The sequence below is a fragment of the Anser anser genome, assembly GCF_964211835.1.
Source record: "Anser anser genome assembly, chromosome: 14".
NCBI classification, from domain to species: domain Eukaryota; kingdom Metazoa; phylum Chordata; class Aves; order Anseriformes; family Anatidae; genus Anser; species Anser anser.
In genome coordinates this window covers 17,651,633-17,677,173 of record NC_139735.1, presented here as the reverse complement: position 1 = coordinate 17,677,173, position 25,541 = coordinate 17,651,633, and the positions used below count along the sequence as shown (strand labels likewise).

The window sequence follows — 25,541 nt, the reverse complement described above, 5'->3', positions numbered from 1 at the left end:
CACTTCTTTTTAGGGCAACATTTCTTGTTTATTTTATATCTTCTGTTGGAAGAGTGCAGAGAAAGCAAAGGAGAAAGTTGGGGTTCAGAGGAAAGGAAGAGACAGCGATAAACATTATTCTATTTACACATAAAAATGTCACAAAATTGCCAATCTTAACCTATTGCTGTGGCATTCTGGTACCGCGCACATTTCTTTTCTTTCATGATAATGAAAATGAAAAACTATTTCACCTTGAAAGCTTTACTTCTGCAGTGGGATTTCAACCATAGTGAATTTGTCCAGAAACCACCAAACGTTGAGATGAATAAAAGACTTGACAGCTGTACATTGATAGGCTCTAGTGCCCTATTTTCCCGTGTTCCTACCTGCCTCATATTGTGTGAGCAGGCTATGCCAGTTGTGTGTTATTGCTACATTTATAGCGTGGTCTACCCAGAATCACAAATAATGGATTACAAGGAAAAATACATAATTTGGAGAGTCTTAAAAATAAAATTAAAAATAAAAATCTACTACCAGTTGCCATACATGTCTACTTGAACCATTTCAAATTATATCAAGAAATTATTTTTTAACTACTCTCTCTGTCTTGGAAGAAGGGAAAATTTGATAAAATATACTTTGTTTCCAACTAGCTCTTACACCAGACCCTACAGCAGAAAATAAAACTTTAAAGAAGTACATTGTGCTGTATAATTTATTAGTTTACAAGTTGCCTACACCATACTAAATCTTCTGCATAACATATTTATTAGCGATACAAATGTTTTTTGAATTTTTAGTGCTAGCATTGTAAGATGTGAAAGCTGATCTTATTGGTGTCATCTCATACACTGTAAAGTATGATAGATATATTGTTAGATACAATGTTAGAGTTGCAAAGTCAAGCAGAAATTAAGAAACTACAGTAGTAAAACAGACCTTTGCATGTATTTATTGTGAGGTAATCACTCTGAAACTTACAATTACTTCTGAAGCTTCTTAGCATAAAACTAGCGGATGTATTTCAACATCAGTAGTGATGTGCTTTTTCCCATCACTTCATTCTTGGAACAGTATGACCTGTACGAGCATGATACTATTTTGACTGATACCAAATAAATGAAAAAACAAAAATGAGGGGAGGCTGATAATCAGAAAGATTGGTTTTATCCAAATAGTTGAAACTGAGCAAAACTGTAAACATCAGTCCCCAGTCTTCTGTGAAAAAATGTTACCTATGCATTGGGCATGGCATTGTACGTACTGTGGGATTTGTAAGTTAATGATGGCATTGGGCCAGTCACATGCCTCATAGATAAAGCTGTTGTGTTCTGTAAGGCTGTAGGATTTTCCATGATGAACCTAGTATTATACCTGATACAAATGGACATGCAAAAGCCTTTCCTTTGACACTGAAATAAACTGGTAGGGACAACCTGATCTTTTTCTGTAGGAGATCACAAGACTCTCACTTGCAAGAACTTTTTAAAATTTCTGTAAAAACTTCTAAATTCTATCAATTTTGAGGAAAAGAGAAAATCCTTATTTTATTAGTTTTTGTTAATAATTAATAGATAATTACTTCAGGAATTATCAGTCACTTCCTAATGGAGAAGTAGGAAGGTATATAGCTACTTAGTTTCTAATAGTAAAAGAAAAATTCACAATGGAAGAAGTGCAAATGCTATGGACTGGTGCTATAGAAAATTTAAGAGCTGTTGAAGTTCTTATGACAGTTTGAAAAGCAGTTTTGTAATAATGGTTGTGGCTGTCTGAGTTATCAGGAGTGGGATAATTGAAGGGATTGATAACAACTTTGCAACCACTTCTGCATCCCCTTAAGATTTGGTCCTAGAAGTCTTATTTTATACATTAGGATTAAGTCCTAGGATACATACATTTAGATTCAACAGTGAATTCTGATCACAACACATCAGGTTGTACAGAGAAGTTCTGCAAAGATACTTAGTTTCTTCAACTTCTTAATGAGAACAATTATCCTCTCTCCTCTCCAACAAAAACTTAAAATCCAAATCTAATGCAAATGGCTGACATCCACTGTGCTTAGAAAATTTCTGACTTACTGTGCTCTTTTGTCAATGGCGGTGACAGTTTGGGGAGAAGATTCTTGTCAGCATGGATGTCATCTCATGTTCTGAAGTGGGTTGATAAAAGAATTCTGTTTAAAACACAAATTAAGGTTGCTGATTGAGACATGTTGCCTAGCCTAGTATATACTTAGATGGGCTGAGAGGATATGCAGATACTCTGAGCTGAAGACATGTTCTTGTTTGGTTCTGTTACTTCCATGTATTCACATTACACAGCCACAAAATAGTTGGACTATAGTTACACAAGGAATGAGGGATTGCTTTTAGAAGAGGATTACAGAGGAGAGACGTATGCCGTGGTAGACTTATGCTGCAGCATGTCTGGAGAAGAGTATTGCTTTAAGGTGGAGATGAGAACTGGAAGTTAATTACTGGTAAGGGAGAGACTTTGGGGTTTGCCAGTATGTGCCTGCCATTGAATGCTGAGCTGAGCACAGATATTTGACATGTTTATATTAAAAAAGGCCAGACAGGATGCAAAAAAAACCGCATTCAGATCACTCAGGCCCTCAAATTCTAGCGAGTTTCAGGGTGATTTTTGTACCTACATCTATTACGAGTCATCTTTTACCTATGAGAATTGGTAGGTACTCTTTGGGGTCTCCTAAATGGAACACTGTGCATTTAAAATAGAGATAATTCCTGGAAAATATTGTGTGTTTTTTTTCTGTAGTGTTAAAAGTGATTCCAAGCTCCTGATACAAGGATGGTATAAGCCACTGGGGGAACACTGCGATGATGATGCCTCTGGAAGCTGCTGCTTCTCAGCTTGCTCAGTATCTGGGTTAAAAACAGCCCCCAGATAATATAAGTGCATTACCTAATGTGATTCAGAGTAAACAATTTTTGTATTGATGGCTTTCTTCCTGTATTAATGAAAACACAATTCACCACTCTAATGGGGACATCACTTAAATTACACTGGAACTGCTAGTGTAGAGGCAGGTTGTTAATAAAGTAAAACTATTGTGTGCTGATGACATTTTTATTTGTGTTAACAGTAATTTCTTTATTAGAAGCTGTTGTATTGTATTAGCAAGAAGTGAACCAACCCATTGATGTTCTGGAAAGATTATTTATGTACTAGAACTTGTCTGGTATGTTAGGAAAAAATTTGAGAGCTATCTGCTTTTCAGTAAATACGTTAATGTCCAAAGGATAAACAGAGGACTGGTATGTCTATTTTGACTTGTACATCCATGGCAATTTGGAATTTCAGCTTCTTTCCTAGCTTAGCTCTGTAATACGAGAAAGATGCTTCAGCTCTTTTCTTTAAGAGATCTTCAGGTCTCTTAAAGGTCTGTGGGATTTGAGTGTTTTTGTCCTTTAGCCATTTCTTCAAAAAAATCCTACCCAAATACGTGTAACTGGTTTGCACTTTTTCTTAGATTTTTTTGTCAATGAAAGAAGTAAGAATTTGGTCTGTTAATTGGAAAACTTCATGTAATTGGGAATTGTTGCTGATACAGCAGTGGTGAAAAGCACTAGAATGAGTATTGTGTAGAACTTTGCCGTGTTGAAAACATTCCAGGGGTCAAAACAAAAGCTTGAAAAAGAAACCCACAAGCATGCAGACAAAGAAAAGTTTAAATTTGGACTTGAGAAAAGTGTGCGTTTGCAGGATAGGAAGTTTAAAAATAACTGAAGCACTGCAATCTCACGAAGAAATGCCATCTTCTGTGGAAGTTACATTATGAACATAAAGAAAAAAACTACAAAGTGTTTGATAAGCTGACTGGTCTTCTGAAGAATTATTTGCTCAATTATAGTTGCACTTGGCATTCTGTGATCTTTTTCTGATAGGGTATGTTTTTGTTTGTCTGCGAGGCTGCTAAGTATAAGATATCAATAGTGACTTTTCCAGAGAAGCGTCTTTTAGGGAGTACATAATACTAGTCTTTGGGGCAGAGTGTAAGTTGACTTTTATTTTTTCTGAAACTAAATAGGGTTTATTATGTAAACCCAAATTCACTAGTGCCATTTAATAGTATTGGCACAGGGTCTTGTCTTTGCGTTCAGTCAAGTTCGCATGACTGACAATACAATTAGGCAAAATATGCATCTAAACTGTATGCAAATTAACCTTAGTCAGAAAGTATTGATGCAGTAGAATTGCCAGCAGGTACTTTTTTGTTGAGCCGAATAACATCTGTCTCTTCACAAGTGTCTGTAGAAGAAAAACATGAAGCCTTGAAAAAATGGGGTGCCCATTATTTCTGGAGACGTTGAGGTCTAATGGAGCACTCCCCAGTGCAAATGAGCACATTTCAGTGAAGCAATAAATGTGGATGTTTAATTATTAGAACAAATGAATATTAGGGAAAATTAGGCTATAAATAGGGGAGAAACTGAGGAATGTTACTGCAGAGTATAATTGATTTGATGAATTAGATACACATGGAAGTGAGAAAGCTTTGCTTTGGTTTACGTGTGTAGCTGTTTTACAGTTCTAGCTTAGAGCTTTATCACAGGAATTCATGTTGACCTATTTACCACTAATACTAATGTTTTAAACTGATGAGATCAAATACTTAGGGTATAATACCACACAGATCAGTTAATGCACTCTTCCCCTCCTCTCTTCCTGGCAAGTCATTCATACAAACTGCTTTTATGATTTTTAAGACATCTAATGCACTCTTTGCAGCTGAATTTAATATTCATTACCAAGTATAAACATAGTTTTGGCTTATAAGGTGAATTTCATTCACATATTTCAATGCGTTATTCCACTTTTCTGTAATGTAGCTGTACCTACGCATTCTAAGTGGAAAAGCAGATGAATTCTTCTGTCACTAAACTCTTTGTTCCGAAACACTAGGAATTCAATATGTCTCAGAAAAGATGCATCTGTCATGTCTCCTTATATTATTATAAAATTTGCTTTGCTGATTGCTTATTGCATTCTGTACCTTAGTCTATATTGCAGCTTTGAGGTCTCCTTAGAGCATTTGTGCTCTCTGGACTAGGATACCTCAAGGATAAATCTCCATTTAATGAGAGTCTTTCTATTTTATCTCATTGTTATACATGCAATATAGTAAAGTTGTTGTTGTTGTTGTTGTTTTTCCAGTCGTGCTTTTTAAAGCTCTGTGCCTGCCCTCTTAAACTAATGTGATTAAGAGCAGCTCCAAGGAGTTCTCCAAGGTAGGCTAGAGAAGGCAACAGCTTGCTGGCAGCTCATTTTTTTTCTGTGTGTTTCATTGTTACGGGGGTAGAGAACCAGTGGAAAATGCATACTCTAACAAAATATTCCTGTTATTAAAGTGATAACTGGGATTTTCTTCTCCATTTGCTTTAGAATCCAATGAGAATTAGGTACTTATTTCTTCTAGGCACTTCTGAAAATTCCGGTGTTAGATATGGGGGTCTTGCCTTAGGTGCACATATCATTTATGTGCATCTAACATGACAAACTGTGCATTGGGTAAATAAATAGAATTTAATATATTATGCTACATGCACCTTGAAATGTTGCAAATAATTTCTTTGTAACTCTGCAATGAATGTGATTTCTATACAGTGCACTTTCATTTATTTTTTAGATTGTGAGTAATATATTTTGGAATGTTGCTGTGAAACCTTAGAAGTTAATTAGTTGAGATAGTTGGATTATTTTTGCTTATCTTTATTCAGCTGGGATTACATACAATTTGAATGTAGCACCATGGTATGAGTCTGCTTCAGATACAGTCAATTATATAAGTCTATCAACAGCTATTTTATTATGGGAACAACTGAGACAGAAGGTTCTGTGATGAATGTAGATTAGAAAGAGGTCACCCTGACATACATAATTAGTTTCAGAATTTTAAATTAATAGGTAGTGTGCCCCTAAGGCATCCATACATTCAGGCTGAGGCTGCAGGATATCTGGTCCAGTTCCTGTCTGCTTTTGTCAGCAATGACATGGCTTAATGCTTGTATAATGGCATAAGATATTATGGCAGGGCTAAATCACTATAAAAACAAAATTTGCATATTACTTTGCTCATACCACATATATTTCCCTTTAGAAACATTTGCACTGTTAAATTATTATGCAGATTACCAGTAGATCGTTGACTCAACCTGATATGTCTTCAGGTGCTGTGTAAGAGCTAAGCAGATGCTTAAATAAATTTCTGAAAGCAGTTAATTGAAAAGATATAAAGGTGTATGAAGTTGCTGGTCTGTCTTGTTAAATGAACAGTACTAACTCAAAATGACTGAACTGAAGGTGAACTGAAAGGCTTTATTACCTGTCAAGACCTGAATCACAGCACAGAACCCAGACTCCTGCCCCAAACTGGAGAAAACCAAAGCTGAGGGTCAAGTTTCTGAGGAATTTGACTGATAACTCCGCCTGTCACAAAGGACCTATCTTTTATGGGTTCTGACTACCACTGGAGAGAGGTCACTACAGGCTGGACCACTCATTCCTTCCCTTCTTGATCTACAGGCTATGCCGCTTTACTGAGTTTGTTGAACCAGTTTTCTGAGTTTGTTCTGAGATGTGTTGAGTTCCCGTTTAATTTGAATCAAGTTGTAAATTAGAACAGAATTACCATCTTTTGGAGCTTCTCAGTAGCGCATGAAATCTGATACCATTTGACAGTTTTCAATTAATAAAACTATAGTTTATTCAGGTGTGAAAATAGGGAAAAAACAGCAAGATAATTCTGCATGTCTCAGAAATGAAGAAAATTAGTTGAAACTGATGAATTTTACTAATGAAAGGAAACATAGGAGGACAGGATTTTCAGTGGTATGGGTGTTTTGTATATTTGTTTGTTCTGTTGACAATAGTAATCTCATCATCATTCATACTTATTAAAAAACAAAGTCTCAAGGACTAACTTTCTACCTTACAGCAAGCCTTAGTTGTAGTGCAAATTATAGGTAGTTTATTTATTTCAAATTCTTAGACCTTTTAAATAAGCGTGTAGTTGCTGTATAACATCCTAAAATATCAAAAGCCTAGAAGTCTGCAGATGATAACTGAGTATTATTTAGTTATTGTCTTTTCATTTCCCTTAAAACAGCATTATAAGTAGTCAATCAGTGGCTCTTAGTTAAATGAGCAGAATGTGTGCCAGACAGATCCACAAGTATTCAGCCTTTTAAATTTTTTGTTCTTTAGAGATAATGTTGTTGAAATAAAATGTCACCCAGTAATGGTTTCCTGCTGCCACATAAATGCCATAGTAAAACCAATTATTTATTTTATAATTATCTGTTTTATGGAAAATAAATACTGGAGCCATCCCAAAATGTTTATTTCCAGAGTAGAAGACATTGATCCTGTGGCAGCCTTCCATTATGATGTATTTACTTCCATTATTATGCCAAATGATTGATGGGTTGCAAATAGAATCATTTTTTCCTATGGGAACTGATGCAGTTGAGTGATTTTCACATAACACTGGTTTTCTTGAATTCCTGTCTGTCCTTCTCTGTGGCCAATTCAAACTGCCTTCCTTGTTTACAGAACAGATCAAAAAGCACTTGATTTCCTGTCTGTCTATGACGATTTCTCTTAATGTTTTGCAGAATTTTTTACATTCATTCTTTCTCCATGTCTTCACATAGTATGTTGATGAGAAGAGTGGAGAAGTTCCTCTTTTGCTGTTAATGAACCCTTTATTTGAAATTCTCCTTTTTAAGCTTTCTACATAGTGGCAATGTCCTGGCAATGTTATTATACAGGGGTCCCACAGAAAAATAACCTTCATCCCTTGTGGCTCTTCAATTCCACGGATGAGGGCATGTAAGAGGACCAGAAAAGAAAAATGGAAGAACAAGGGAAGTTATCTATTAATGAAAAGCCTGAAAAAAGCTATAGTCAGGACACAGGCAGAAGCACCTGGTAAACGTTCCTATAAGATGACTAGAGCTGTAAAAATGCAAATATTAATTTCAGTTTTATGTGGTTTGAAAAGGTGTATAGTAATAGAACTCTGAATATATTACATGAACTTAGAGAGAGATCTTTATATAATATTTTCCTGAAGACAATTTTTGAAAAGTTTTGCAATGTGATCCAAAAACAGCACATAGTTTTCCTCTCTCTTACGACCTGAGAGTATGTAGAGGCAACTAAGTCACTTCTTCCAAATTGGGATAGAATGAGGAAATAAAATATAAAATTCATGTCAGAATTTCACCAATTCAGACTTCTACTGACTTGTCCAGTTTGATTCGACTTTTCTTCTGTTCTTTATTAGGGAAATGTAGAAGACTATCTGGATTTTAGTTTTTCCAAGTTTCTATCTCTGACACTGGAAGTATTCTTACTGTGTTGAAGTTTTATATATCAGACTCACAGAAAAACACAGGATGCAGGATGGGGGAGAGGGGATAAAGAGTACAAAGCCTTATGTATTACAGATCTACAAGGATAAATAATGTCTTTTACATAGAATCATAGAATATCCCCAGTTGAAGAACCTTTTCCTAACATCCAGCCTGAACCTCCCCTGTTGCAGCTTCATGCCACCATGCCAACGTTTCCCAACATTACTTTTCTCTTCTGCCTGCTAGAGACCAAGAATTCTCTGCTCTGTTTAAAAAAAAAAAAAAAAGTATAGGAAATATTTTATAAAACAATGAAAAATTCTAAAGGGCAATAGCTCTTCTTAATATACCAATGATATTGCAGTAACAGGAAGAAAGGCTTCATTTTTCAGTATCACTGCTGTAGGTATGTGTTTTTAATTTCAGTCACAATTTCCTGCTGTTGCAAACATGCCATATAATCTACAGGGATCTGGGGAATTAATTAGGTACATTTCATTTCTCCTCTAACTAATCCCCTCAATTCTCTTAGTTTAGGGAGCTGAACACACCAATGACTGATAAGCCACCAGGGCCCTGTTTACTTTACAGAAGGTTCTGCTTATCCCAGTGAGATGTTGGCTTGTGCTTAAATTTTCTCCACTTAGTCCTTGGGATGGTGGCATTTGAATGTGACCCTTGAAATCAAAAGTATTATTGCACTTGGAAAAAGCAAATGGGAGTAGATTAGTACAAAGAACAACCATTATAGTTTAACAATAAACCTTTTTTGTAGCTGAGTTATTTTCTGCTTAGAGTGCCTGAGAGAGGATATAAAACATCATTTCAGATAAGCAGTATGAACTGTGCCTATTTCAATTTAAAAAATAATAATTACAATGAATTATCCTCACGTTTTCTGAATGTTGTTTTATTTGATTAAATGACAAAATTTTCAGTCTGATTTTAAACTACTCTTTAGTAGCTGATTGTCTTTCATTATCAGAAAATTGAAAAATCATACATATCTAATGTTATTGATACCGTTGAGCCTGCACCTGGATGCGAGTTGTGTTGCAGCATCTCTCTTTCTTTTGAGCATACCAAAAAGGTTAGCAGCAGGCTCTCATTTGCTTCTGCTCAGTGAGTCCGTAAGGCAAAGAAAGAAAGAGTGAGATATTTTTGGATGGACACTAAGTGAAGGCAGTGGCAAATTTTATCAGGTTCCCCAGGGGCAGTTGGTTGCAAACTGAAACTATTTGAGGGCTAGCTGGTTGAATAATCCCATTGTTTTTGCTGAGCATTGACTTGCTGTGTATGCATTTTAACCATTTCAGGACAGAAATTATCAGGGACTGTGTGTATAGAACCTATAAATCACCTGAGGGTTTTTCAAAATTGTTTTTTAGTTTTTCTAGTTTTGAAGGGCTACAAAAGAAAGAAAATGGACAGAAAAACATTTTCATCTTTTGTTGATTTCTGATGATACGAACAAGCACATAATGCATCCCAACTTTTCTTGATTGTTCTGCAGCTGTAGGGTGGCCTTTTTCTGTTATGTTCTATAGTCAAATCACCTTGCCAGTACAGACCCTCACGTCTTACCATCACAGGTTCCATATCCATCTCAGGTCAACTCAGTGGTGTCTTTCGTGGTCATTTATTTATTTGTTTCCTTTTTGCATCAATTATTTATTAGGGCAGAATCCCATCTACACCAATGGAAATATTATTAACTTGAGATATGCGCCTTGTGTTTGGGAAAACGATGTTTGCAGTAATTTACCTAAGCCATTTTTTCCCAAGACTGTACCACTACAGTTGTGAAGTGCCGAGATACTCTTAACAGCTCCGGAATATTAATATATTGACTTTGATCATTACAATCAAAATGACTTTCTTTTGAAAAGTGCTAGCTTCAAGTAAGGTTCTTAGAGAAGGCACACCTTAAAAAAAGAGGGAAAAAAAGATTTGGAATTGTTATCTCTTTCTCTGATTTCTAGCATTACATGTCCAAAAGAGTTTGCCTGAAAAGTGCCCACTACCAACAATGTACTTAGCAGTGTCTGTGGCCCTTTTGAAGCTTATGGCGGGATTCTTTGCTGTTATTTGACCTTAATTCTTCGAAGCCAATTGACTGGCTCTCCAAAAATGAAACAAAGGACTTGTACAGCATCTTTTCTCCATATTGATCTTTCCACAGAGCCAAGAGAAATGTTTTTATTTTGTGGCTCATTAATGTGGAAGACATTTAGACGTTTATCTGGAGAGAGTAATGATGTCATCTGATGTGCTATAGAATCACCTGTTCGATTTTCCCCATTTGAAATAATAGCTTTTCATTGCCTTTTCTTACCTTGAGTAAGGCTAGAGCTAATTATTATACCTTGCTAATTTACTTTGTTTTATTAGTTAAGAAGAATATTTCAAGTGTGCAGTCTTTGTTAATGCTGTACCTAGATGTTAGGCAATTGTAGAAGTGTTGAGATTGAGGGACCAGCTAGCATTAGTAGGCTAAGATCCAAGCAATCCTGGTGTTTTATAGTGCTCTCAGTAACATCCTGTAAAGTTCACTTAAATTCAAGTAAGCAGTTCAAGATCTGCAGCAAACTACAAAACACATACTAGTTGGAGTCTTCTGAACTTCACAGCACAGTGTTTGCTGTGCAATCTAGGATTGCCAAGCACCCCTGGAAGTCTCTGCTAATCACTCCAATTGACGTGCTATGGCTAAGAAGCAGGGGCATGCTCCTTATGCAAGCTGGCAAATGTATATAAGACATCAGTGGGAGGCAGTGGTGGTGGCGTGTTCACAGAGATGTACAGAAATAACCACCTGTCTAATCTTTATGGAGTTCTGTCACCAAACTTCCAAAATCTCCGCTGAAAATTCTAGTCTTAATTTTTCCTCTTCTACCAAGAGGTTATGTTACACAGTAATGTACGCAGAGCTGAGTAAGGGATTTTCTCTCCCACTTGCTAACCAAGATTATTGTTAGCGTGTCATAAGGTGTCTGACACAAGAACAAAAGAAAGCAAAGAAACTGGCAGCAGTGTTGTGACCATATTGATTACATGGAGCTTATCTTCCCTTTATGTTCTCTTGTGTAAAATAATGCTATTCTTTTTCATATTTGTTTGAGAAAGAGGGTGATTTAGCAGTTACAGTAGAAGCCTGATACAAAGAAAATATCCTCCTTTTAGTTGTAATTATTTGGTGCTATGAGGATAAAGCAGGCTCTTCTAGAATGTTATTCTCATTTAATGTCATATCAAAAAAATCCACTCGCTTTTGGAGAAAGAGTCTACTTATTTTCAGTGTCTGTCTTTGTTTTTCAGACTGAACCACGTGGATGCCCAGATAGCTAGCAGAATAGCTTCTCATCACTGATGTTTGTTTACTTAATTGTCAAAACAGGGTTTTTATATGAAAGTTTAATATCAAAGTTATTGATACTGCTGCTGATTTTTTTTTCAGTTTTAATATTGAGCGTGTTCTTTAGAAATGCCTCTCTATCAGTAAATCTGCTCACATAGAAGATTCATCCAACTTCCTTCACTCCCTAGAGTTCATCATGAAAAATATTGTACGGCGCAGAAGCCCCACCCTGAGACCCTCAGTGTGAGGCAGTAATTTACAGTTTCAAGCTTTTGGTCTTCACAGCCAGCTCTGATAAGTATTGACTTAGGTTTAGACTTAGAAATGGGCTTTTAAACTCTGAATTGTGTGGCTAAAAACTGAACCAGGATTGTTGGCTTTCTAACTATTATGATAGTCATTCGTGTTAGTTAAAAACCAAAAACAAGAAACAAACAAACAAAAAAACACCATCTGAGTTGTTTAAAATTACATTTTGGAATTTCTTTTCAGCAGGAAGTTTGGATGTTTCCTGTCCAATGCAGTACAAGCATTTTGTAATTTCTAACTTGATCTTGGAGTGGGTTTTCTGGAATCTTATTCTGAAAAACTGAAATAACCACTTTTTTCCAAATGGGGGTGATGAAACTACCCTTGTTCTCACTAGCTTCGCCTGTGCAAGGAGATACATTCTGTATCATAACTTGTAAAATCAGATTGAAACTCAAAAATCGAGTGTAAATAAGTTGATTCTGTGATCAAGTTGACACTCATGAGGCCCTTGGAAATAAGCAATTGACTTCACTAAGCTCTCATATGAAGGTGAGGGTTAGGACCGATGAGAAGACTCTATATCCTCTCTCAATTTCTGTACTCTGTACAGTGCCAGCAGTAAATCGTGTCTCTGTCATTAGTAACAGTCTCTCTGGCCAAATGCGCATCCGTGTGTACTTCTGTGGTGCTACTTAAGTAGTCAGTCACAACAGCTTTATCGTTTTCAGGTTTTGAATTTTTTTCATCTTGAAGTTTTAATAATACAAGATTTTACGCTTCCTAGTTTAAAATCCCAGATTACAAACAACACAATCTTGAAACACAATTTGAAGAGTAGTATGGATCATTAAGTCCTCTAGAAATGTCTGACATTTGCCAACTGAAATATGAGAAACTTAAAATATCTATACATCTAATTCTTCAGTCTGTAATAGAAGTAACAACCTCATCATGAAGCATTTCCTAAAGATTAATGAACAAATGAAGTTAATGATCCTAGACTATATTTTGGGACATCAGCTTCTCCCAAGTGGTCATTAATCCCCAGGAAGCCTCGTGCCTGAGTCGTCATTGCTTAAATAGACCATTAGGATATTGCATGTTGATTGCAATATTACAAAAGGGAGATAAGCAAATGACTGAAGGAACAGCAATGTAAGAGTAAAGCGATCCCAATATGTGCAATGTTTTTAACTACAGCAGTTGAGAAATAATGTTTTGTTCCAATTTGAACCTATATTTCTTGAGTGAAGAGTAAAGGAAACAGGCTGAACAAAACAAGGAATACAAAAGACTAGACTTCTGCATCATAAAACAAAGTCGGGGTAATTAAAGTGAGTCTTTTATTCCAATCATAAAATAGGTCCTGTAATGATTTTTTGAGATAGTCTTATAATTCTATTGTGACATTTATCAGATTTATGCCCTGCATAATCAAATGTGATTTCAGAAGATACATCTTAAAAAAAAAAGGGGGCGGGGGGGGGAGGCTGCAAAATACACAAAGAATTGGAGTTCCATCAAACGTGACTTGAGCTTCACAGGTGAGGTTGTTGAATGTCTTTCAACAGGGTGTCACCTGCATGAACAGGAACAGAAAACCCAGAACTTATTTCTTCTTTAAAAATAAATACATAAGCAATGAAACGCTTCCTCTTCACTGATGCAGAAGTTTTTTCCTGAGCAAGCAGTACAAATTTTACTGCGTTTAATTTTCATACAGCTGTATAAGCTAGGCAGGAGTTCAGTGTTCCATTGTGTTGTTACCTGCCTAGACATGTTTTCCATCCCTAAATGTGTTATTTTTAAAGAAGGACTTCCGGAAGCGTAGGTGATTAAACAGTTGAAAGACACAACAGCAAGCTCTTGGTTAGTTCATGGCTAAAGTGCATCTCTATCCAGCTTGTGCGCAGTGTAAGTTAAGTTTGGAAGGTGGCTCATGCAGAAGTATGCGTGTTAATCAAGATGTTGCTGGAAGTGAATAAATCTTCACCTCAGTTTCAAGTAAGGAGGGCTGTATAAGCAGATAGGTAAAGGCAGTTACTGGCAAAAGAAAAATGAATCTACATATAAACTGTTAATCAGATTGCATGAACCCAGGGGTGTTTCTAAATCAAAAAAGCTTTAAGGGCGGATAGGGTAGACTGTGATCACATCTGAGCTTTAAAGGAGGAAAAAAAAAAAAAAGCTTATGGCTTATTCTGTCTTCACTGTAACTTCAGGTCTGTAGAGCTCCTGATTAGGTAGGCCAAAATACTTTGAATTTGATCTGAATGCATCAAGAGATTTAGAAGGCACCTAAGAATCCTTAAATATTATGTAAATGGTGCCTACTGTGATAAATTAGCCATCTTTGTAGTGGGGTTTTGAGAATAAGAAAAACTGCGTTTTGTTGAATGTAGTACATTGCCAACAGAAGCTAAAGCTTAACCCCCAAAAGAGTTTTCCTGCCTCCTCATTAGGAAATTCAATTTTTCCTTAACTTTTGAAGTTATGCTTTCTTTTTCTCTTCAGAGAAGAGATATGTATTTCAGACTGAACAGGTGAACAGTTCTGGTTTTTATAGGCTTATTTTTGTTACTTCAAAGTTTTAATTGTCACCTAATTTGATGTGCTCAAACATAAATTTAAAAACATTTTCATCAGGATTTACATTCCTTATAAAATATCTTGCCCAGCTCTACTTCATGTTACAGTCAGCTTAACAGTATTTAATCTCTGCTCTGTAGTTTGACCATCTGTTCATTTTGGAGAGTATTTCATATGTATCTCACAAAGGTATTGTGAAGCCTGTTTCATCCAGTTCTTACAACAGGTTCTTGGGGCCAAGGAACCAGAACCAAGCAAGTCTATATAACAATATAAATGTTTTTTCCTCTTTAACGATAAGAAGGTTATATTTACATATGGAAAAGCATAGTAGAGGATATCAGAGTGGTCAGTTCTACCAGTTTTGAGGAAAAGTGCACTGCATTGTGTAGTAGTGGCTTCTGTAAACTTATAAACACAGTCTAGCAGTGATCCACCTCTGCTATCAGCACTTTCATGGGTTTCCCTGTCATGAAGTTATGTGATTACTCCAAAATAATCATTTGGTTCTGTTTTTTCATGGCAGGTTCCTGTTTTATTAACATGACATCTTGTTTCCCCATTTCTCGAATTTGGCATCCTGTTTCCCTGTAGACCACCCTTGAAGGTAGCTGTTGGGTTTTGTTTCTCACAGTATCAGACCGAAGTTCCTTCAGATGCAGATTAGCATTTATCAAAGACATAGTATAGTATTAAGGTATTCCAAGTGTGGTCCAAAATAGTCCTGATACTTTCCTGTTCACATACCCATTCTTTTTTTATTGTTCCCACACTCAGCATTGTCAGTACTGTGAATTCTTGAAGAATAGCCACTGTAGCTACGCTTACTTCAATTGGTTTTTCAAAGATTTAAGTTGAGGTTCATATAAAATATTAAAAGAAAATATTTTTTCTCTACCATTCTGAATTGGCAGCGTTTCTTGTGAAGGTTTGAAATTCTAGCATCATAGAAAAAAACAAGTTGCAGAGGACCACCAGAGACATCTATCTAGTCCAACCTTTTGTGTTCAAAGCAGGGTCAGTTTCTAGGTGTGTGGAGCCCTTTCCAGTTGAGTTTTGAGGCTCTTCAAAGTTGGAGAATCTGAACAATCTGTGCAAGTGCTTAGTCATCCTCATTACATTTTTTTCCCCTAATATCCTGTTTTAGTTTTCTTTTTTGCTGTAAGTTGACTCTTGCCCCTTGTCCTTTTGCTGTGTACCTGCACGTCTGTGAACTGAACGAACCTGGCTCCCTCATACAGCCAGCTTGTTCGCCCTTCTCTGGGCTTGGGCTTCTCAGTTTTTCTCTTTTACTGGGGGACTCAAAACAGGACACAGTACTCTAGGTGTGGCCTCCGGATGGGTGCTCAGAAGAGGGGAACAGTCGCTTCCTTCAACCCTCTAAAGTTCTTGATTTTAGTGAGTAAGGTTTTAGAACCTTTTTTTTTTTTAAATCCTTTTTAAACTGTTACCTCACCTGCTGCATTTCTGTTACTGAGTTCAGTAGATATAAATAAATGTACAGACACATGAGCAATCTACTGGCTTTCTGGATAAAAATGCAATGTAATTAAGCAAAAGAAAAAAAAAAGATAACAGATTTTTTTTTCATTTCTGTCATTTAGAATTCTCCTTCCCTAGACTAAAACAATACAGAAGGAGGATAATGCAAGAAGCATATCTCATAGCTCAAGATATCTCTTAAATTTATTGGAAATCATACATTTCTCATTTTGATAGAAAACATTTTTCTCAAACCAATCGTTTATCATTGATTTCCTTGTAAATACTATACTTGAATTACCCCTTCTGCAGCAATATATGGGAAGAATCTTAAATTTGTTCAATATCTCAGATCTGCTTAGCGTAACAGCAGCAAGTCTAGCCCATCCACAGTATATTTTAGCTATTGATTTCTTTTGAAACTCAACAATATTCTGAATTTGTTTTGCATTTAAAAAGCAGCTCAGAGCTTTACAGTGATGCTTGCAGTTGCTGTGTTTAAATTAATTTTGACTTTACTGTATGCTTTTTTGTGACAAAGTGATTACCAAGCTGTTGGATTTAAAATTAATTGATATAGTACTTTGACACAGTGTATCACGAAGTCTGAAGTTTGTAGGAGTTGAGAAAGGATAGACACGATGTAGTATTCTAGCTACATATGGTAAATTCAAGCTAACGGTGACAGCAACATGTTGAAATTTCATGTGTTAGTCAGAGATCATAGAATCATAGAATGGTTTGGGTTGAAAGGGACCTTAAGATCATCTAATTCCAACCCCCTGCCATTGTCCTATGCCTTAACCATAAATGGAATCCAGAATTCAGGGTCACACAGATTATGGTTCCGATTCTAGTAAGCAACCATACCAATATCCTAGTGTAGAAACTGTTACTAGAAGTAAAGTATATTTTTCTTAGAATCGCTACTGCAGTAATTTTCAGATCAGGTTCTGCCTCTGTGTCGGCCTTTTGGTTAATTCTTCTTTATTTTATTTCTTCATGATGATCCCTTTTCTCCAGTGGCTCATTTTTCACGTTTTTAGTACTGATAGAAGACTGCAGCATAATTTTGCAGAATAATATTTGCAGAAAATAAATAAATAAAGACACTTTGAATTATGTTTACTACATAATATAATACTTGGTATCATGATATAGGTTTCATTTAACGTATCTTACACAATTACTCAGTAGAGAGTAGGGTTAAACTGTTAATTCAGGGGAGCTATCATCATGGCTGGGGTATACTTACTTTATAGCTATTCTTATACATGCCACCTAGCATACTAGATCTGGAAGTGTGGCCCATTTTTCTGATTCCAAATGACTTGTTTTAAGACCCTTACAGGACTCTTCTGCCTAATTTCTCCATCAGTTAATGCTAGTATTTTACTTTTCTGATGTGCTTATATGTAAAGAACAAACTCGTTCAAGTGTTTCCGTAGAATCTGGATGAAAGTCGGAAATAAATAGTAATTAGTAGTCCTGTGATTGGAAGCTTATCTTATTAGCAAGCATAAACTAACTTAAAGGCTGTAAGTACAAAAGTTATCAGTGCATTAAAAAGGTATCTCTAGAGCAAGTTGTTATATTCAGTTCTTACCCTTGCAGGATTAAGTCTGTTAAAAAGTTAAATGCAGTGATGAAATGAAGAAAGAGTACGCCCGAAGCAATTTAATAAAGGGAATGTGAGGTCTACTTGCAATGGAGGCAAGATCAAGTGGGCAGAGCTTTTCTTAGCTGATACTCCCATTGATTTATATGGATCCCTGAGGAAACAAGATTTTGCTCAAAATATAATCAAGTTGGTGGTAAGGAAACCCTAGGTCTTATTCACCACTTGCATCCTAATAGTGTTGATTTAAATTTTTGTACTGCATATTTCCAACTGGCTATTGATACTTCAGTGTTTTTCACTCTGTCTGGATTAAAAATAAGTAAATTCAGGATATGAAAAATATCTGACTAGGAATTTTCAGTTTTGGTGTCTCAGTGTGCTTTGCAGAGCTGGATATTTACTTCCCTTCGAGATGATGAATTTATGCCAATACTCTACAGAGTTCTCTAGCAGGTTAGAATAGCCTTCCTTACATTGCAGATAGCTGAATAAATAACACAGAGTAATGTATTTTTGAATTGCTTAGTCACCTAGCAAAGAAAAGTTAAGAAATAACTATCACTAGTTTCTTAACAATAAGTTAACAAGTTGATGATTATTCACATCATATTTAAATTAAAGGAAAAAGGACCAGCTATTACACAACCTTGCGGACAGTCAGAATTGACTCTTAATAATGGGACAGACAGCAGAAGAGATCAGTGTATGCTGAATTTTGTTCATCCACTTCCAACTTGAAGATTCCCTTTGGACATTCTATAGCAATGTGTATGTATCTCAACTGGCATGTTAAAACTGACATGAAAAAAAAAGAAGGTTGCTATTGAAAGGTCAGCATCATAATGAACTTCCAATTCTGTTTTTGTTTTATATTTATTGTTACTGCATAAATCTTGGTCCATTCTTTATTAGTTTAATGCTTTCCACATTTCCATTTCCATTAAAACCACATTCAGAGCTATTAGTGGATTGTTATTACCCAGTACTGTATCAATTAATGGAGCCAACATGAAAAGAGGAGGATGTAAATCAGTCCTCCATGTGAGACAGTGGCCATACAGACTGATTTTCCTATTCCCTACAGCCTTTGCAGAGGAGTGATTTCTAATTACAAGGTGAAGTGGTTGAGAAAAATAAAATACATATTCACAGCAGAATGCATTGGCTTTAGAAAAGGACCAATCCACATTTACTTTGTCTTAATGGAAGTTGAATTGGATTCATTTGATGCATTTTGGTGATTTATTTATTTTTTTTTAATGTACGAATTTCACTATCTATTTGCTTTTCTGGAATATATATAAAGAAAAAGCACCACCAAACCCCCTGTAGGCAGACTTTCTCTCTCTGATAATTTGCTGATACTGTCCATACTTCTTTACTTCTTACATCCCCAGACTGATAGGGCTGCTGACCAAGTATTGAATACTTCTAGCTAGTTTGAAGTCAGTTTATTATCTTAGAATAATAGACATAGCTTTAAAGGATTAGGTAGGATAGCTAATGAGTATGGGCCATGATAATTCAGTAAGAGTTGTTGTTCATGTTACTTAAAATATATGTGTACAGCGTGTTTCAAATCTGAGTAAACAAATAGTTGGACTACGTGCATGTGCATTTTACAAATTGTGGTGAGGAGAGTGTAATTAAGAATGCCTCTCCTTAGGAGTTATTTTCTAGGTATTTTATCATTATTAATATGCAGCATACCCAGCTAATGAGCTTGAGGTTTTCAAGAATCCTTTGACCATGAAGTTGACAGAAAGTTCATTGTCTTGCTTCATAGAGTTGTCATAAAAATTACCATGAGGCATCTACTGACATGTAGGACTGAATTTCACTCACAAGGACTAAAGACCAGTATCGTGCTGCTCCACATGCTGTGAGAGACCCTTCACCTGACAACTGTGTTCGTGTCCTGCATGTTCTGGTGTACGATGCTATGTGATGTTCTGGCATGTAATAGGGCAAGAAAGAGGCTCATGCCATGTGCATACATACATATGATGGATGTATCTACAGAAACAATATGCCAGTATCCACCTTTATTATGCTGCACGTCCCATCATACAGAGAGAAGCCGCGAGGCCTACATGAGAGCAGTTGCGTGCTGAATGTGAGATACAGTCTCATGTGCACCAGGAACTGAACTGAAGCTGTTTAACTTCAGACATTTCAAAATCATCTAATGATTTCATTTTACTACACAAAAAACTGACTTCCAGTTTAGGCCACAGAGCTAACTCAGCATTTTAAATTTAACAACTTTTTTTTTCTACATCTTTCACGTGGAGGTGAGAGGGCAGAGACTTGACTCATTGAGTTGCACTGGCAGTTTCCAGATTTCTGTCAAGCCATCATAGAAAATACACAAAGAATTTTGATTACATAAATGCGTACTTGTGACAGCATAAACAACACATGGAGAAAACAATAAAAATCCCTCCTGCTCATCATACCTTTCCTCATGCAAACAGAGAGTATTTGTAATGAATTTCCTGGAATTCCTTCAGCGTAACGAGGAGAGGAATCAGTTGATAGGAGCTCAGCGACTGTTAATATTATAATTTAACGTAGGATATATTCTAGCTATAATCTTGGGAATGATGCAAATCACTGTTCAGAAACAGTCAGCTGACATTCTTCATAAGAAAAATTTATAAGTAAAGAGCATTTTTCTTTTTCTGTTTGTGCTTTCTGTCTTTTGCTATAAGGGTAAAATTTCCTCTGTTAAGACTATGTTGTCTAATTCTTTCTTTACTTAATGTCATGCTTGTTATTTTCTACTGTTATGTTTCAGCATAAAAGTAAGGAAGCAGCACATTTTCATTAATGATTTTGCTATATTTATTCTTTTTTTCTTGTATCAAAACATCAATTCCTTGCATTTTAAGGAAAAGAATTCATTCTTTTTTTTCCCCTAATTTGTTACTTTACAAGCCTTAAGGCTTCAGATTTTATAGTGACAAACAAAACACCCGCTCCAAAACACCCACAGTGTGCTAATTAAAAACTCTTCTGGGGAGGTAAAGGATTACTGCTAAGTTTCAATTGATTTCATCTTGGATGGTCCACAAATATGAATACTTGAAATCTTTCATAAACAAATGCACATGCATGCAAGCAACTTGGCAGTTACATAGAGCATGGACTGAGTAAAATAAAGGGAACGTGTTGTTTAGCGTTTTTAGTTAAATTCATTTTTTCTTGTTAAAGAAAGAATCATATACATACAAATACTTTTCTAACCTGGCCACAGGTCTCTGTGTATAGGTGAAGACATGGCAGATATACTATTACCAGTAGTTAATTCCAAGCATGAATAACTTGGTTAGTGCAGGGTCAATGCAAGACTGAAAGATAATGCACAAAGTAAAAGGTAAGTATTAATTGTCTTTCTGGAGTATAGAATGTAGATGGTAAATGCATTGACAGAAGAATCCTGCAAGAACCAGCAGAATTGAATTAAAGGCTGACACGGATTTAGATTTTCATATGTCTTGTCTTTTCAGCTGAAGGATGTATAGAAATTAGAACTGATCCTGGTTTTCAGCATTCCATTTTCTTCCTAATTTCTGTTGTGACTGTAACACAATTTCTATGATGCATCATATGCTGTAGATAAGTGAGGACAAAAGTACAGTTGCCTTGTAAATCATTGCGTATATTTTAGGTGTGAGCTCAAATGTCTCCCTGATCTCCTGGCCGTTATTTACCTAGAACTGGCATGTTACAATCTGGGGCAGCCTAAATCTCTGCCTGCCACACTGTCTCACCCCCTCCCATGGTGGGATCCTAACGGAAAAATTGGTTCTGTAAGTGAGAGACCTAGCAGGGAGATGAAGAACAAACTACACTATAAAGAAGATTAAAGATCTTCACTGGAAGACTGATGTCTGAAAAACAGGTCTGAACCTATTGGATCGCTTTATTTAAGCACTGAACTGTGATAATTAGACTTATGGGAAAAGAGCATTCATATTTTAAAAGACTGAATTGCTGACTCTACTTTTCCTTCTGCCTATGCACTGCTGAGTTCCTTCCCTGATAGAGCAATGTGTCTGATCTCATTCAGTGATTATACGCTCATATAATTTCAAGGCAAATAGCAATGAAGCACACGAAAGGTGAAGGTTCTCCATTTTGCACATTGTCTTCCAGGAAAAGAGCTTTGTAAAACATGACATGATGGCAGCAACCTCTGAATGAAATACGTAATATTAACAAATCAGGGAACGAGTTGGTAAATGGTGTATTTGAGCAGTGTCCAGAACTCTGTGTTGTGTCATTGCTTAGGGCAGGGAATGAATTGGAACGTGGGCTTTTGTTGCGTCTTTCCTCTGATTTTTTCTCTAGCAGTTATTTTCATCTGGCCCAGATTGTTTTAATGATGCTTAGCTCAGTTTACAAGAACAAATTGTCACCCAACCCACAAAGCTTGTTACTAGGATTTTCTTAGAATCATTTCTGTCTTAGCAGAAGGACTTTTGGACCTGGTACCTGCTTTGCCGGATCATAAATACTGCATAGCACGTGCAGGGCTTCTCTTAAAAATGCCAGACATGTACAGGCTCCCTAAACAAGTCTGTATTTAATATTGTTTACTGCTCCCCACAGTCCGCCCTAGCCATGATGGGAGAGAGCACCCAGTATGCCAGAGCCCAGCCTTGTTGTAAGAGAAGAGGAGGCTCGCTCTTTCTGTTTCCAAAGCAGAACAACAGGACATGATTTGCACTTAGTTTCTGAGGAGAGGATAGCAGATCAACCTGTAATGTCAGATGGGTAAAATATCTTGCCTAAACATAGTATTCCCCACATACCTCGGTACAAAATATTTGCTAAATCACAACCTGTGGAGGCATTCCCAGCCTAATTAATCAGAGCTACGGAAACATTTAATTTTGATCTGCCTTGCAGGACAGGAATCTCACACTAATAAATGTAATTTATGTTGTTGTGAAGAAAGTCCCCTGTAGGTGGAACTTTAGGCTGCAAAAGGGAATATTGTCTGCAGGATTTCAAAGCGGTGGGGGGAGTGAACACCTTTGATTTAGACTTTGGGGAATTTTCCATATTTTTAAATATTTGTTCTTCCTAAAAGAAATGCTGCACTTAAAAAAATGTGTTTAATTACAGGTGATGCAGGGCTGATGGATTGCTTGTAGATGTTGCAGTTTAACTGTAGGTAACTGAAGTGGGGTTGAAATTCAGTGCTGGTTCTCAATTGGGGGGGGGGGGGCAGCTCTGTGTGTGTGCACATTTGGGATCTAGAAACGGCTTGTTTATTGTTAGTTTGCCCTAGTTTTCTCTAATTCCTTAACTCTTTGTGACTGAGAAAGAGATGACGACAAGAAATTACAAGTTTTTTCCCATTAATGTTCAAGTGAATTAGTTGGGAGTGGAGGGCCGATGAGCACAGAGCTGGGCAAGTACAGGTATTTAATACACAGGTTGCTCACTTTTCACCAGTTCACAGCATAAGTACCTCTCAGAACACTCTTGTTCTGAAACTTGGTGCTAGAATATAAGGACAAGAGCATAAGAACGGGAAGAAGTAAGGGCTTATTACTGACACGATGTGAAAAGGGCAAGAACAGTTTGCTGCAGGAAGTGTTCTTGCTCCCTCCTCGCTGTGACGCCCTTTGGACCTTGTAATAGTGTGTGGGATTCTTCTGTGTTCTCCTCTTTGGCCTCTTTTAGCGTGCATTACATCCTCACAGAACGTCTGGCTGTGATTATCCATGTGCTCAGCCCATACCTGCAGATGAAACAGCTTCATGTGCAGAGAGCTTGTTAGACTTGGGTTTCTGCACAGAGCTGAGCAGCGTAGCGTAATACACTTGTAAAATGTGTGTCCTCTGAAGATTTGCTCTTTTGTATGAGGAAATGCCTTATAGGAAAAGTTATTTTTGTAACACTTCTGATGTATATTTTTCAGTATCAAAAAAATCCAAGTCTTTCTTGAGAAAAGTTAAAAGAAAAGACTTTAAATAATTCTTTGAATTACAGTAATTTAAACCCCTCATCATGTAACAAGCATTTCTGAGAAATCACAAAGAGACCCGCTGCTAATGAACAACAGTGGGCAAGCAGGATTAAAGCATTTGACAAGTCACAGAGCTCTGAATTTGGTCCTCTTAAATGCATGGCCTTTTTTTGGGTTGTGCTTCTTTCAAACTACATGAGAGACCAATGCTTTTGTCTCAGCCTTTCTAATCCTTCCAAAACCATGTTATACTGCTTGTATCATTTTGCCACTTAACTTGATATAGATTTGTACATTTTACTTGGGCATAAAACAGCACAATAGGTCTGTCTTTAGAGAATGATGGCTGTGCCAGAACCCTTGTCCAATTAAGTGAAAGAGTTTTTAAACAAGATAGTAAAATGCACAAAGCCAACCTTTTTTACTGTATAGATTTTGTGGGGATTATCTTGACAGATTTCTATGTGGAATTCTTTCTCTGTGGAAATTGTAAAGACTACTTTTCTAATATGATATAACATACAAAGCAATGAAAGGCAATTGCTTCTGAGACATATAAACATGTCTGAGCTTTCCCTTGGTAATGCACTTTGTTAGGAGGAGCACCTGTTTTACCTGAATTGCCAAGTATTGATTGTGTTACAGTACTTTGGCTGTGTGGCTGGTTATATTGCTATACTAGAAGGTAGCGAACTTGGTCCAACTGCAGACAGTACTCGGGCAGATTCTGTGTGAGAAGGTTTAATGGGCCTCTTTCATACCATACACTCAGACTTTTACAAATGTACAGCATTGGGGAAAAATGGTACAATGTCCACTTAGGAAACAGACGCCACTGGAGTCTAAATATAGTCTAAACGTAGACTGTGGAGAGGTAATATGTATCACATCAGTTATTATACAGTATTGATTATCATCATTTCTTAATGTCTTTTAACTGTATTGGTCAACATGAACAGGTCATGCTCTTGCCATTTTCTTCTCCCATTCTGCATGCCCTTAAAAACCAGTATATACTTTTCATGGGATTTCAGGGGGAAGAATCGTTCAAAGATGTGTTTACGTGTAGATTGTGCAACTCTCCATCTTCAGTGTTAGCTTTTAGAAATGAACTAGCCATATATTTTTCCAGTGGCCAATAACATCAGTGTTATTCATGTGGCTGACACTATCCTGACAAGAATGAAATGGCAGTTTTATGAAAATAAAAGCCACATTTGTCTGGAGAGACAATTTGGTGGCTACTCCACAGGTCTGTCTTTTGTGTAAGGGGCATGGAAACGGTTGTGAAAGATGCAGTGGAATTTAGTAGCCTCACTCAATCTGATCCAAAAGGAGATTTGCCATTTTCTTTCACTTCACTGTGTTTATCTTGTTACATTTCTCAGCATTTTCAAAACTACTTGACTGACCATCTTACAGTCAGTCAAACAAAATACATTCCAAAGGTCCATGAGACTTTGCCAGCACCTGTAGATGTTTTCAACAGTATTTAGTTGAAGGTAGTAAAACTGATTCAATAAGGTTGAAAATTTCTAGTTCTGTTTGTGTGTGTGCACGTGTGTTCAATACTTTTCTGTTTCTTCTCACAGAGGCAGTTTTTCAGCAGATGTTTATTAGTTCACACAGGAATTGGCTCGTCACTAATGCAGTGCTCCACAGCACGCTCTCCTAATTGAATAAATCACTAAAATGGGCACCAAGAAATAATGTTAAGCTTAAACCATAGGGGGCAATGAAAGACAGGTAACACCACTGACTTCAGTCTCCCCTTCAACCAGAGGGACAAATGTTAATTTTCAGTCCCAGAGCTAAACTGACTCGAGAGTGTGGGGACAGCTGCGGACTTAAGGATATACAATGCTCTTCTGTACTGCAAGC

General features: G+C 36.6%; 1 protein-coding gene across 24 annotated transcripts in view; it reads left to right on the top strand.

The window, feature by feature from the left end:
• Window positions 1-25,541, top strand: part of LOC310881738 (uncharacterized protein) — a 796,919-nt gene that overhangs the window by 255,125 nt on the left and 516,253 nt on the right. For 2 of the 24 annotated variants that reach the window (XR_014572551.1, XR_014572552.1), the window contains one exon: window positions 18,296-22,869. The exons of 21 other annotated variants lie outside the window; for them this stretch is intronic. The gene's annotated coding sequence lies outside the window, so the exon portion shown is untranslated. Of the gene's footprint in view, window positions 1-5,169; window positions 13,461-18,295; window positions 22,870-25,541 lie in introns of those variants that run through there. One more of the 24 variants, XR_014572553.1, reaches the window with a different exon arrangement.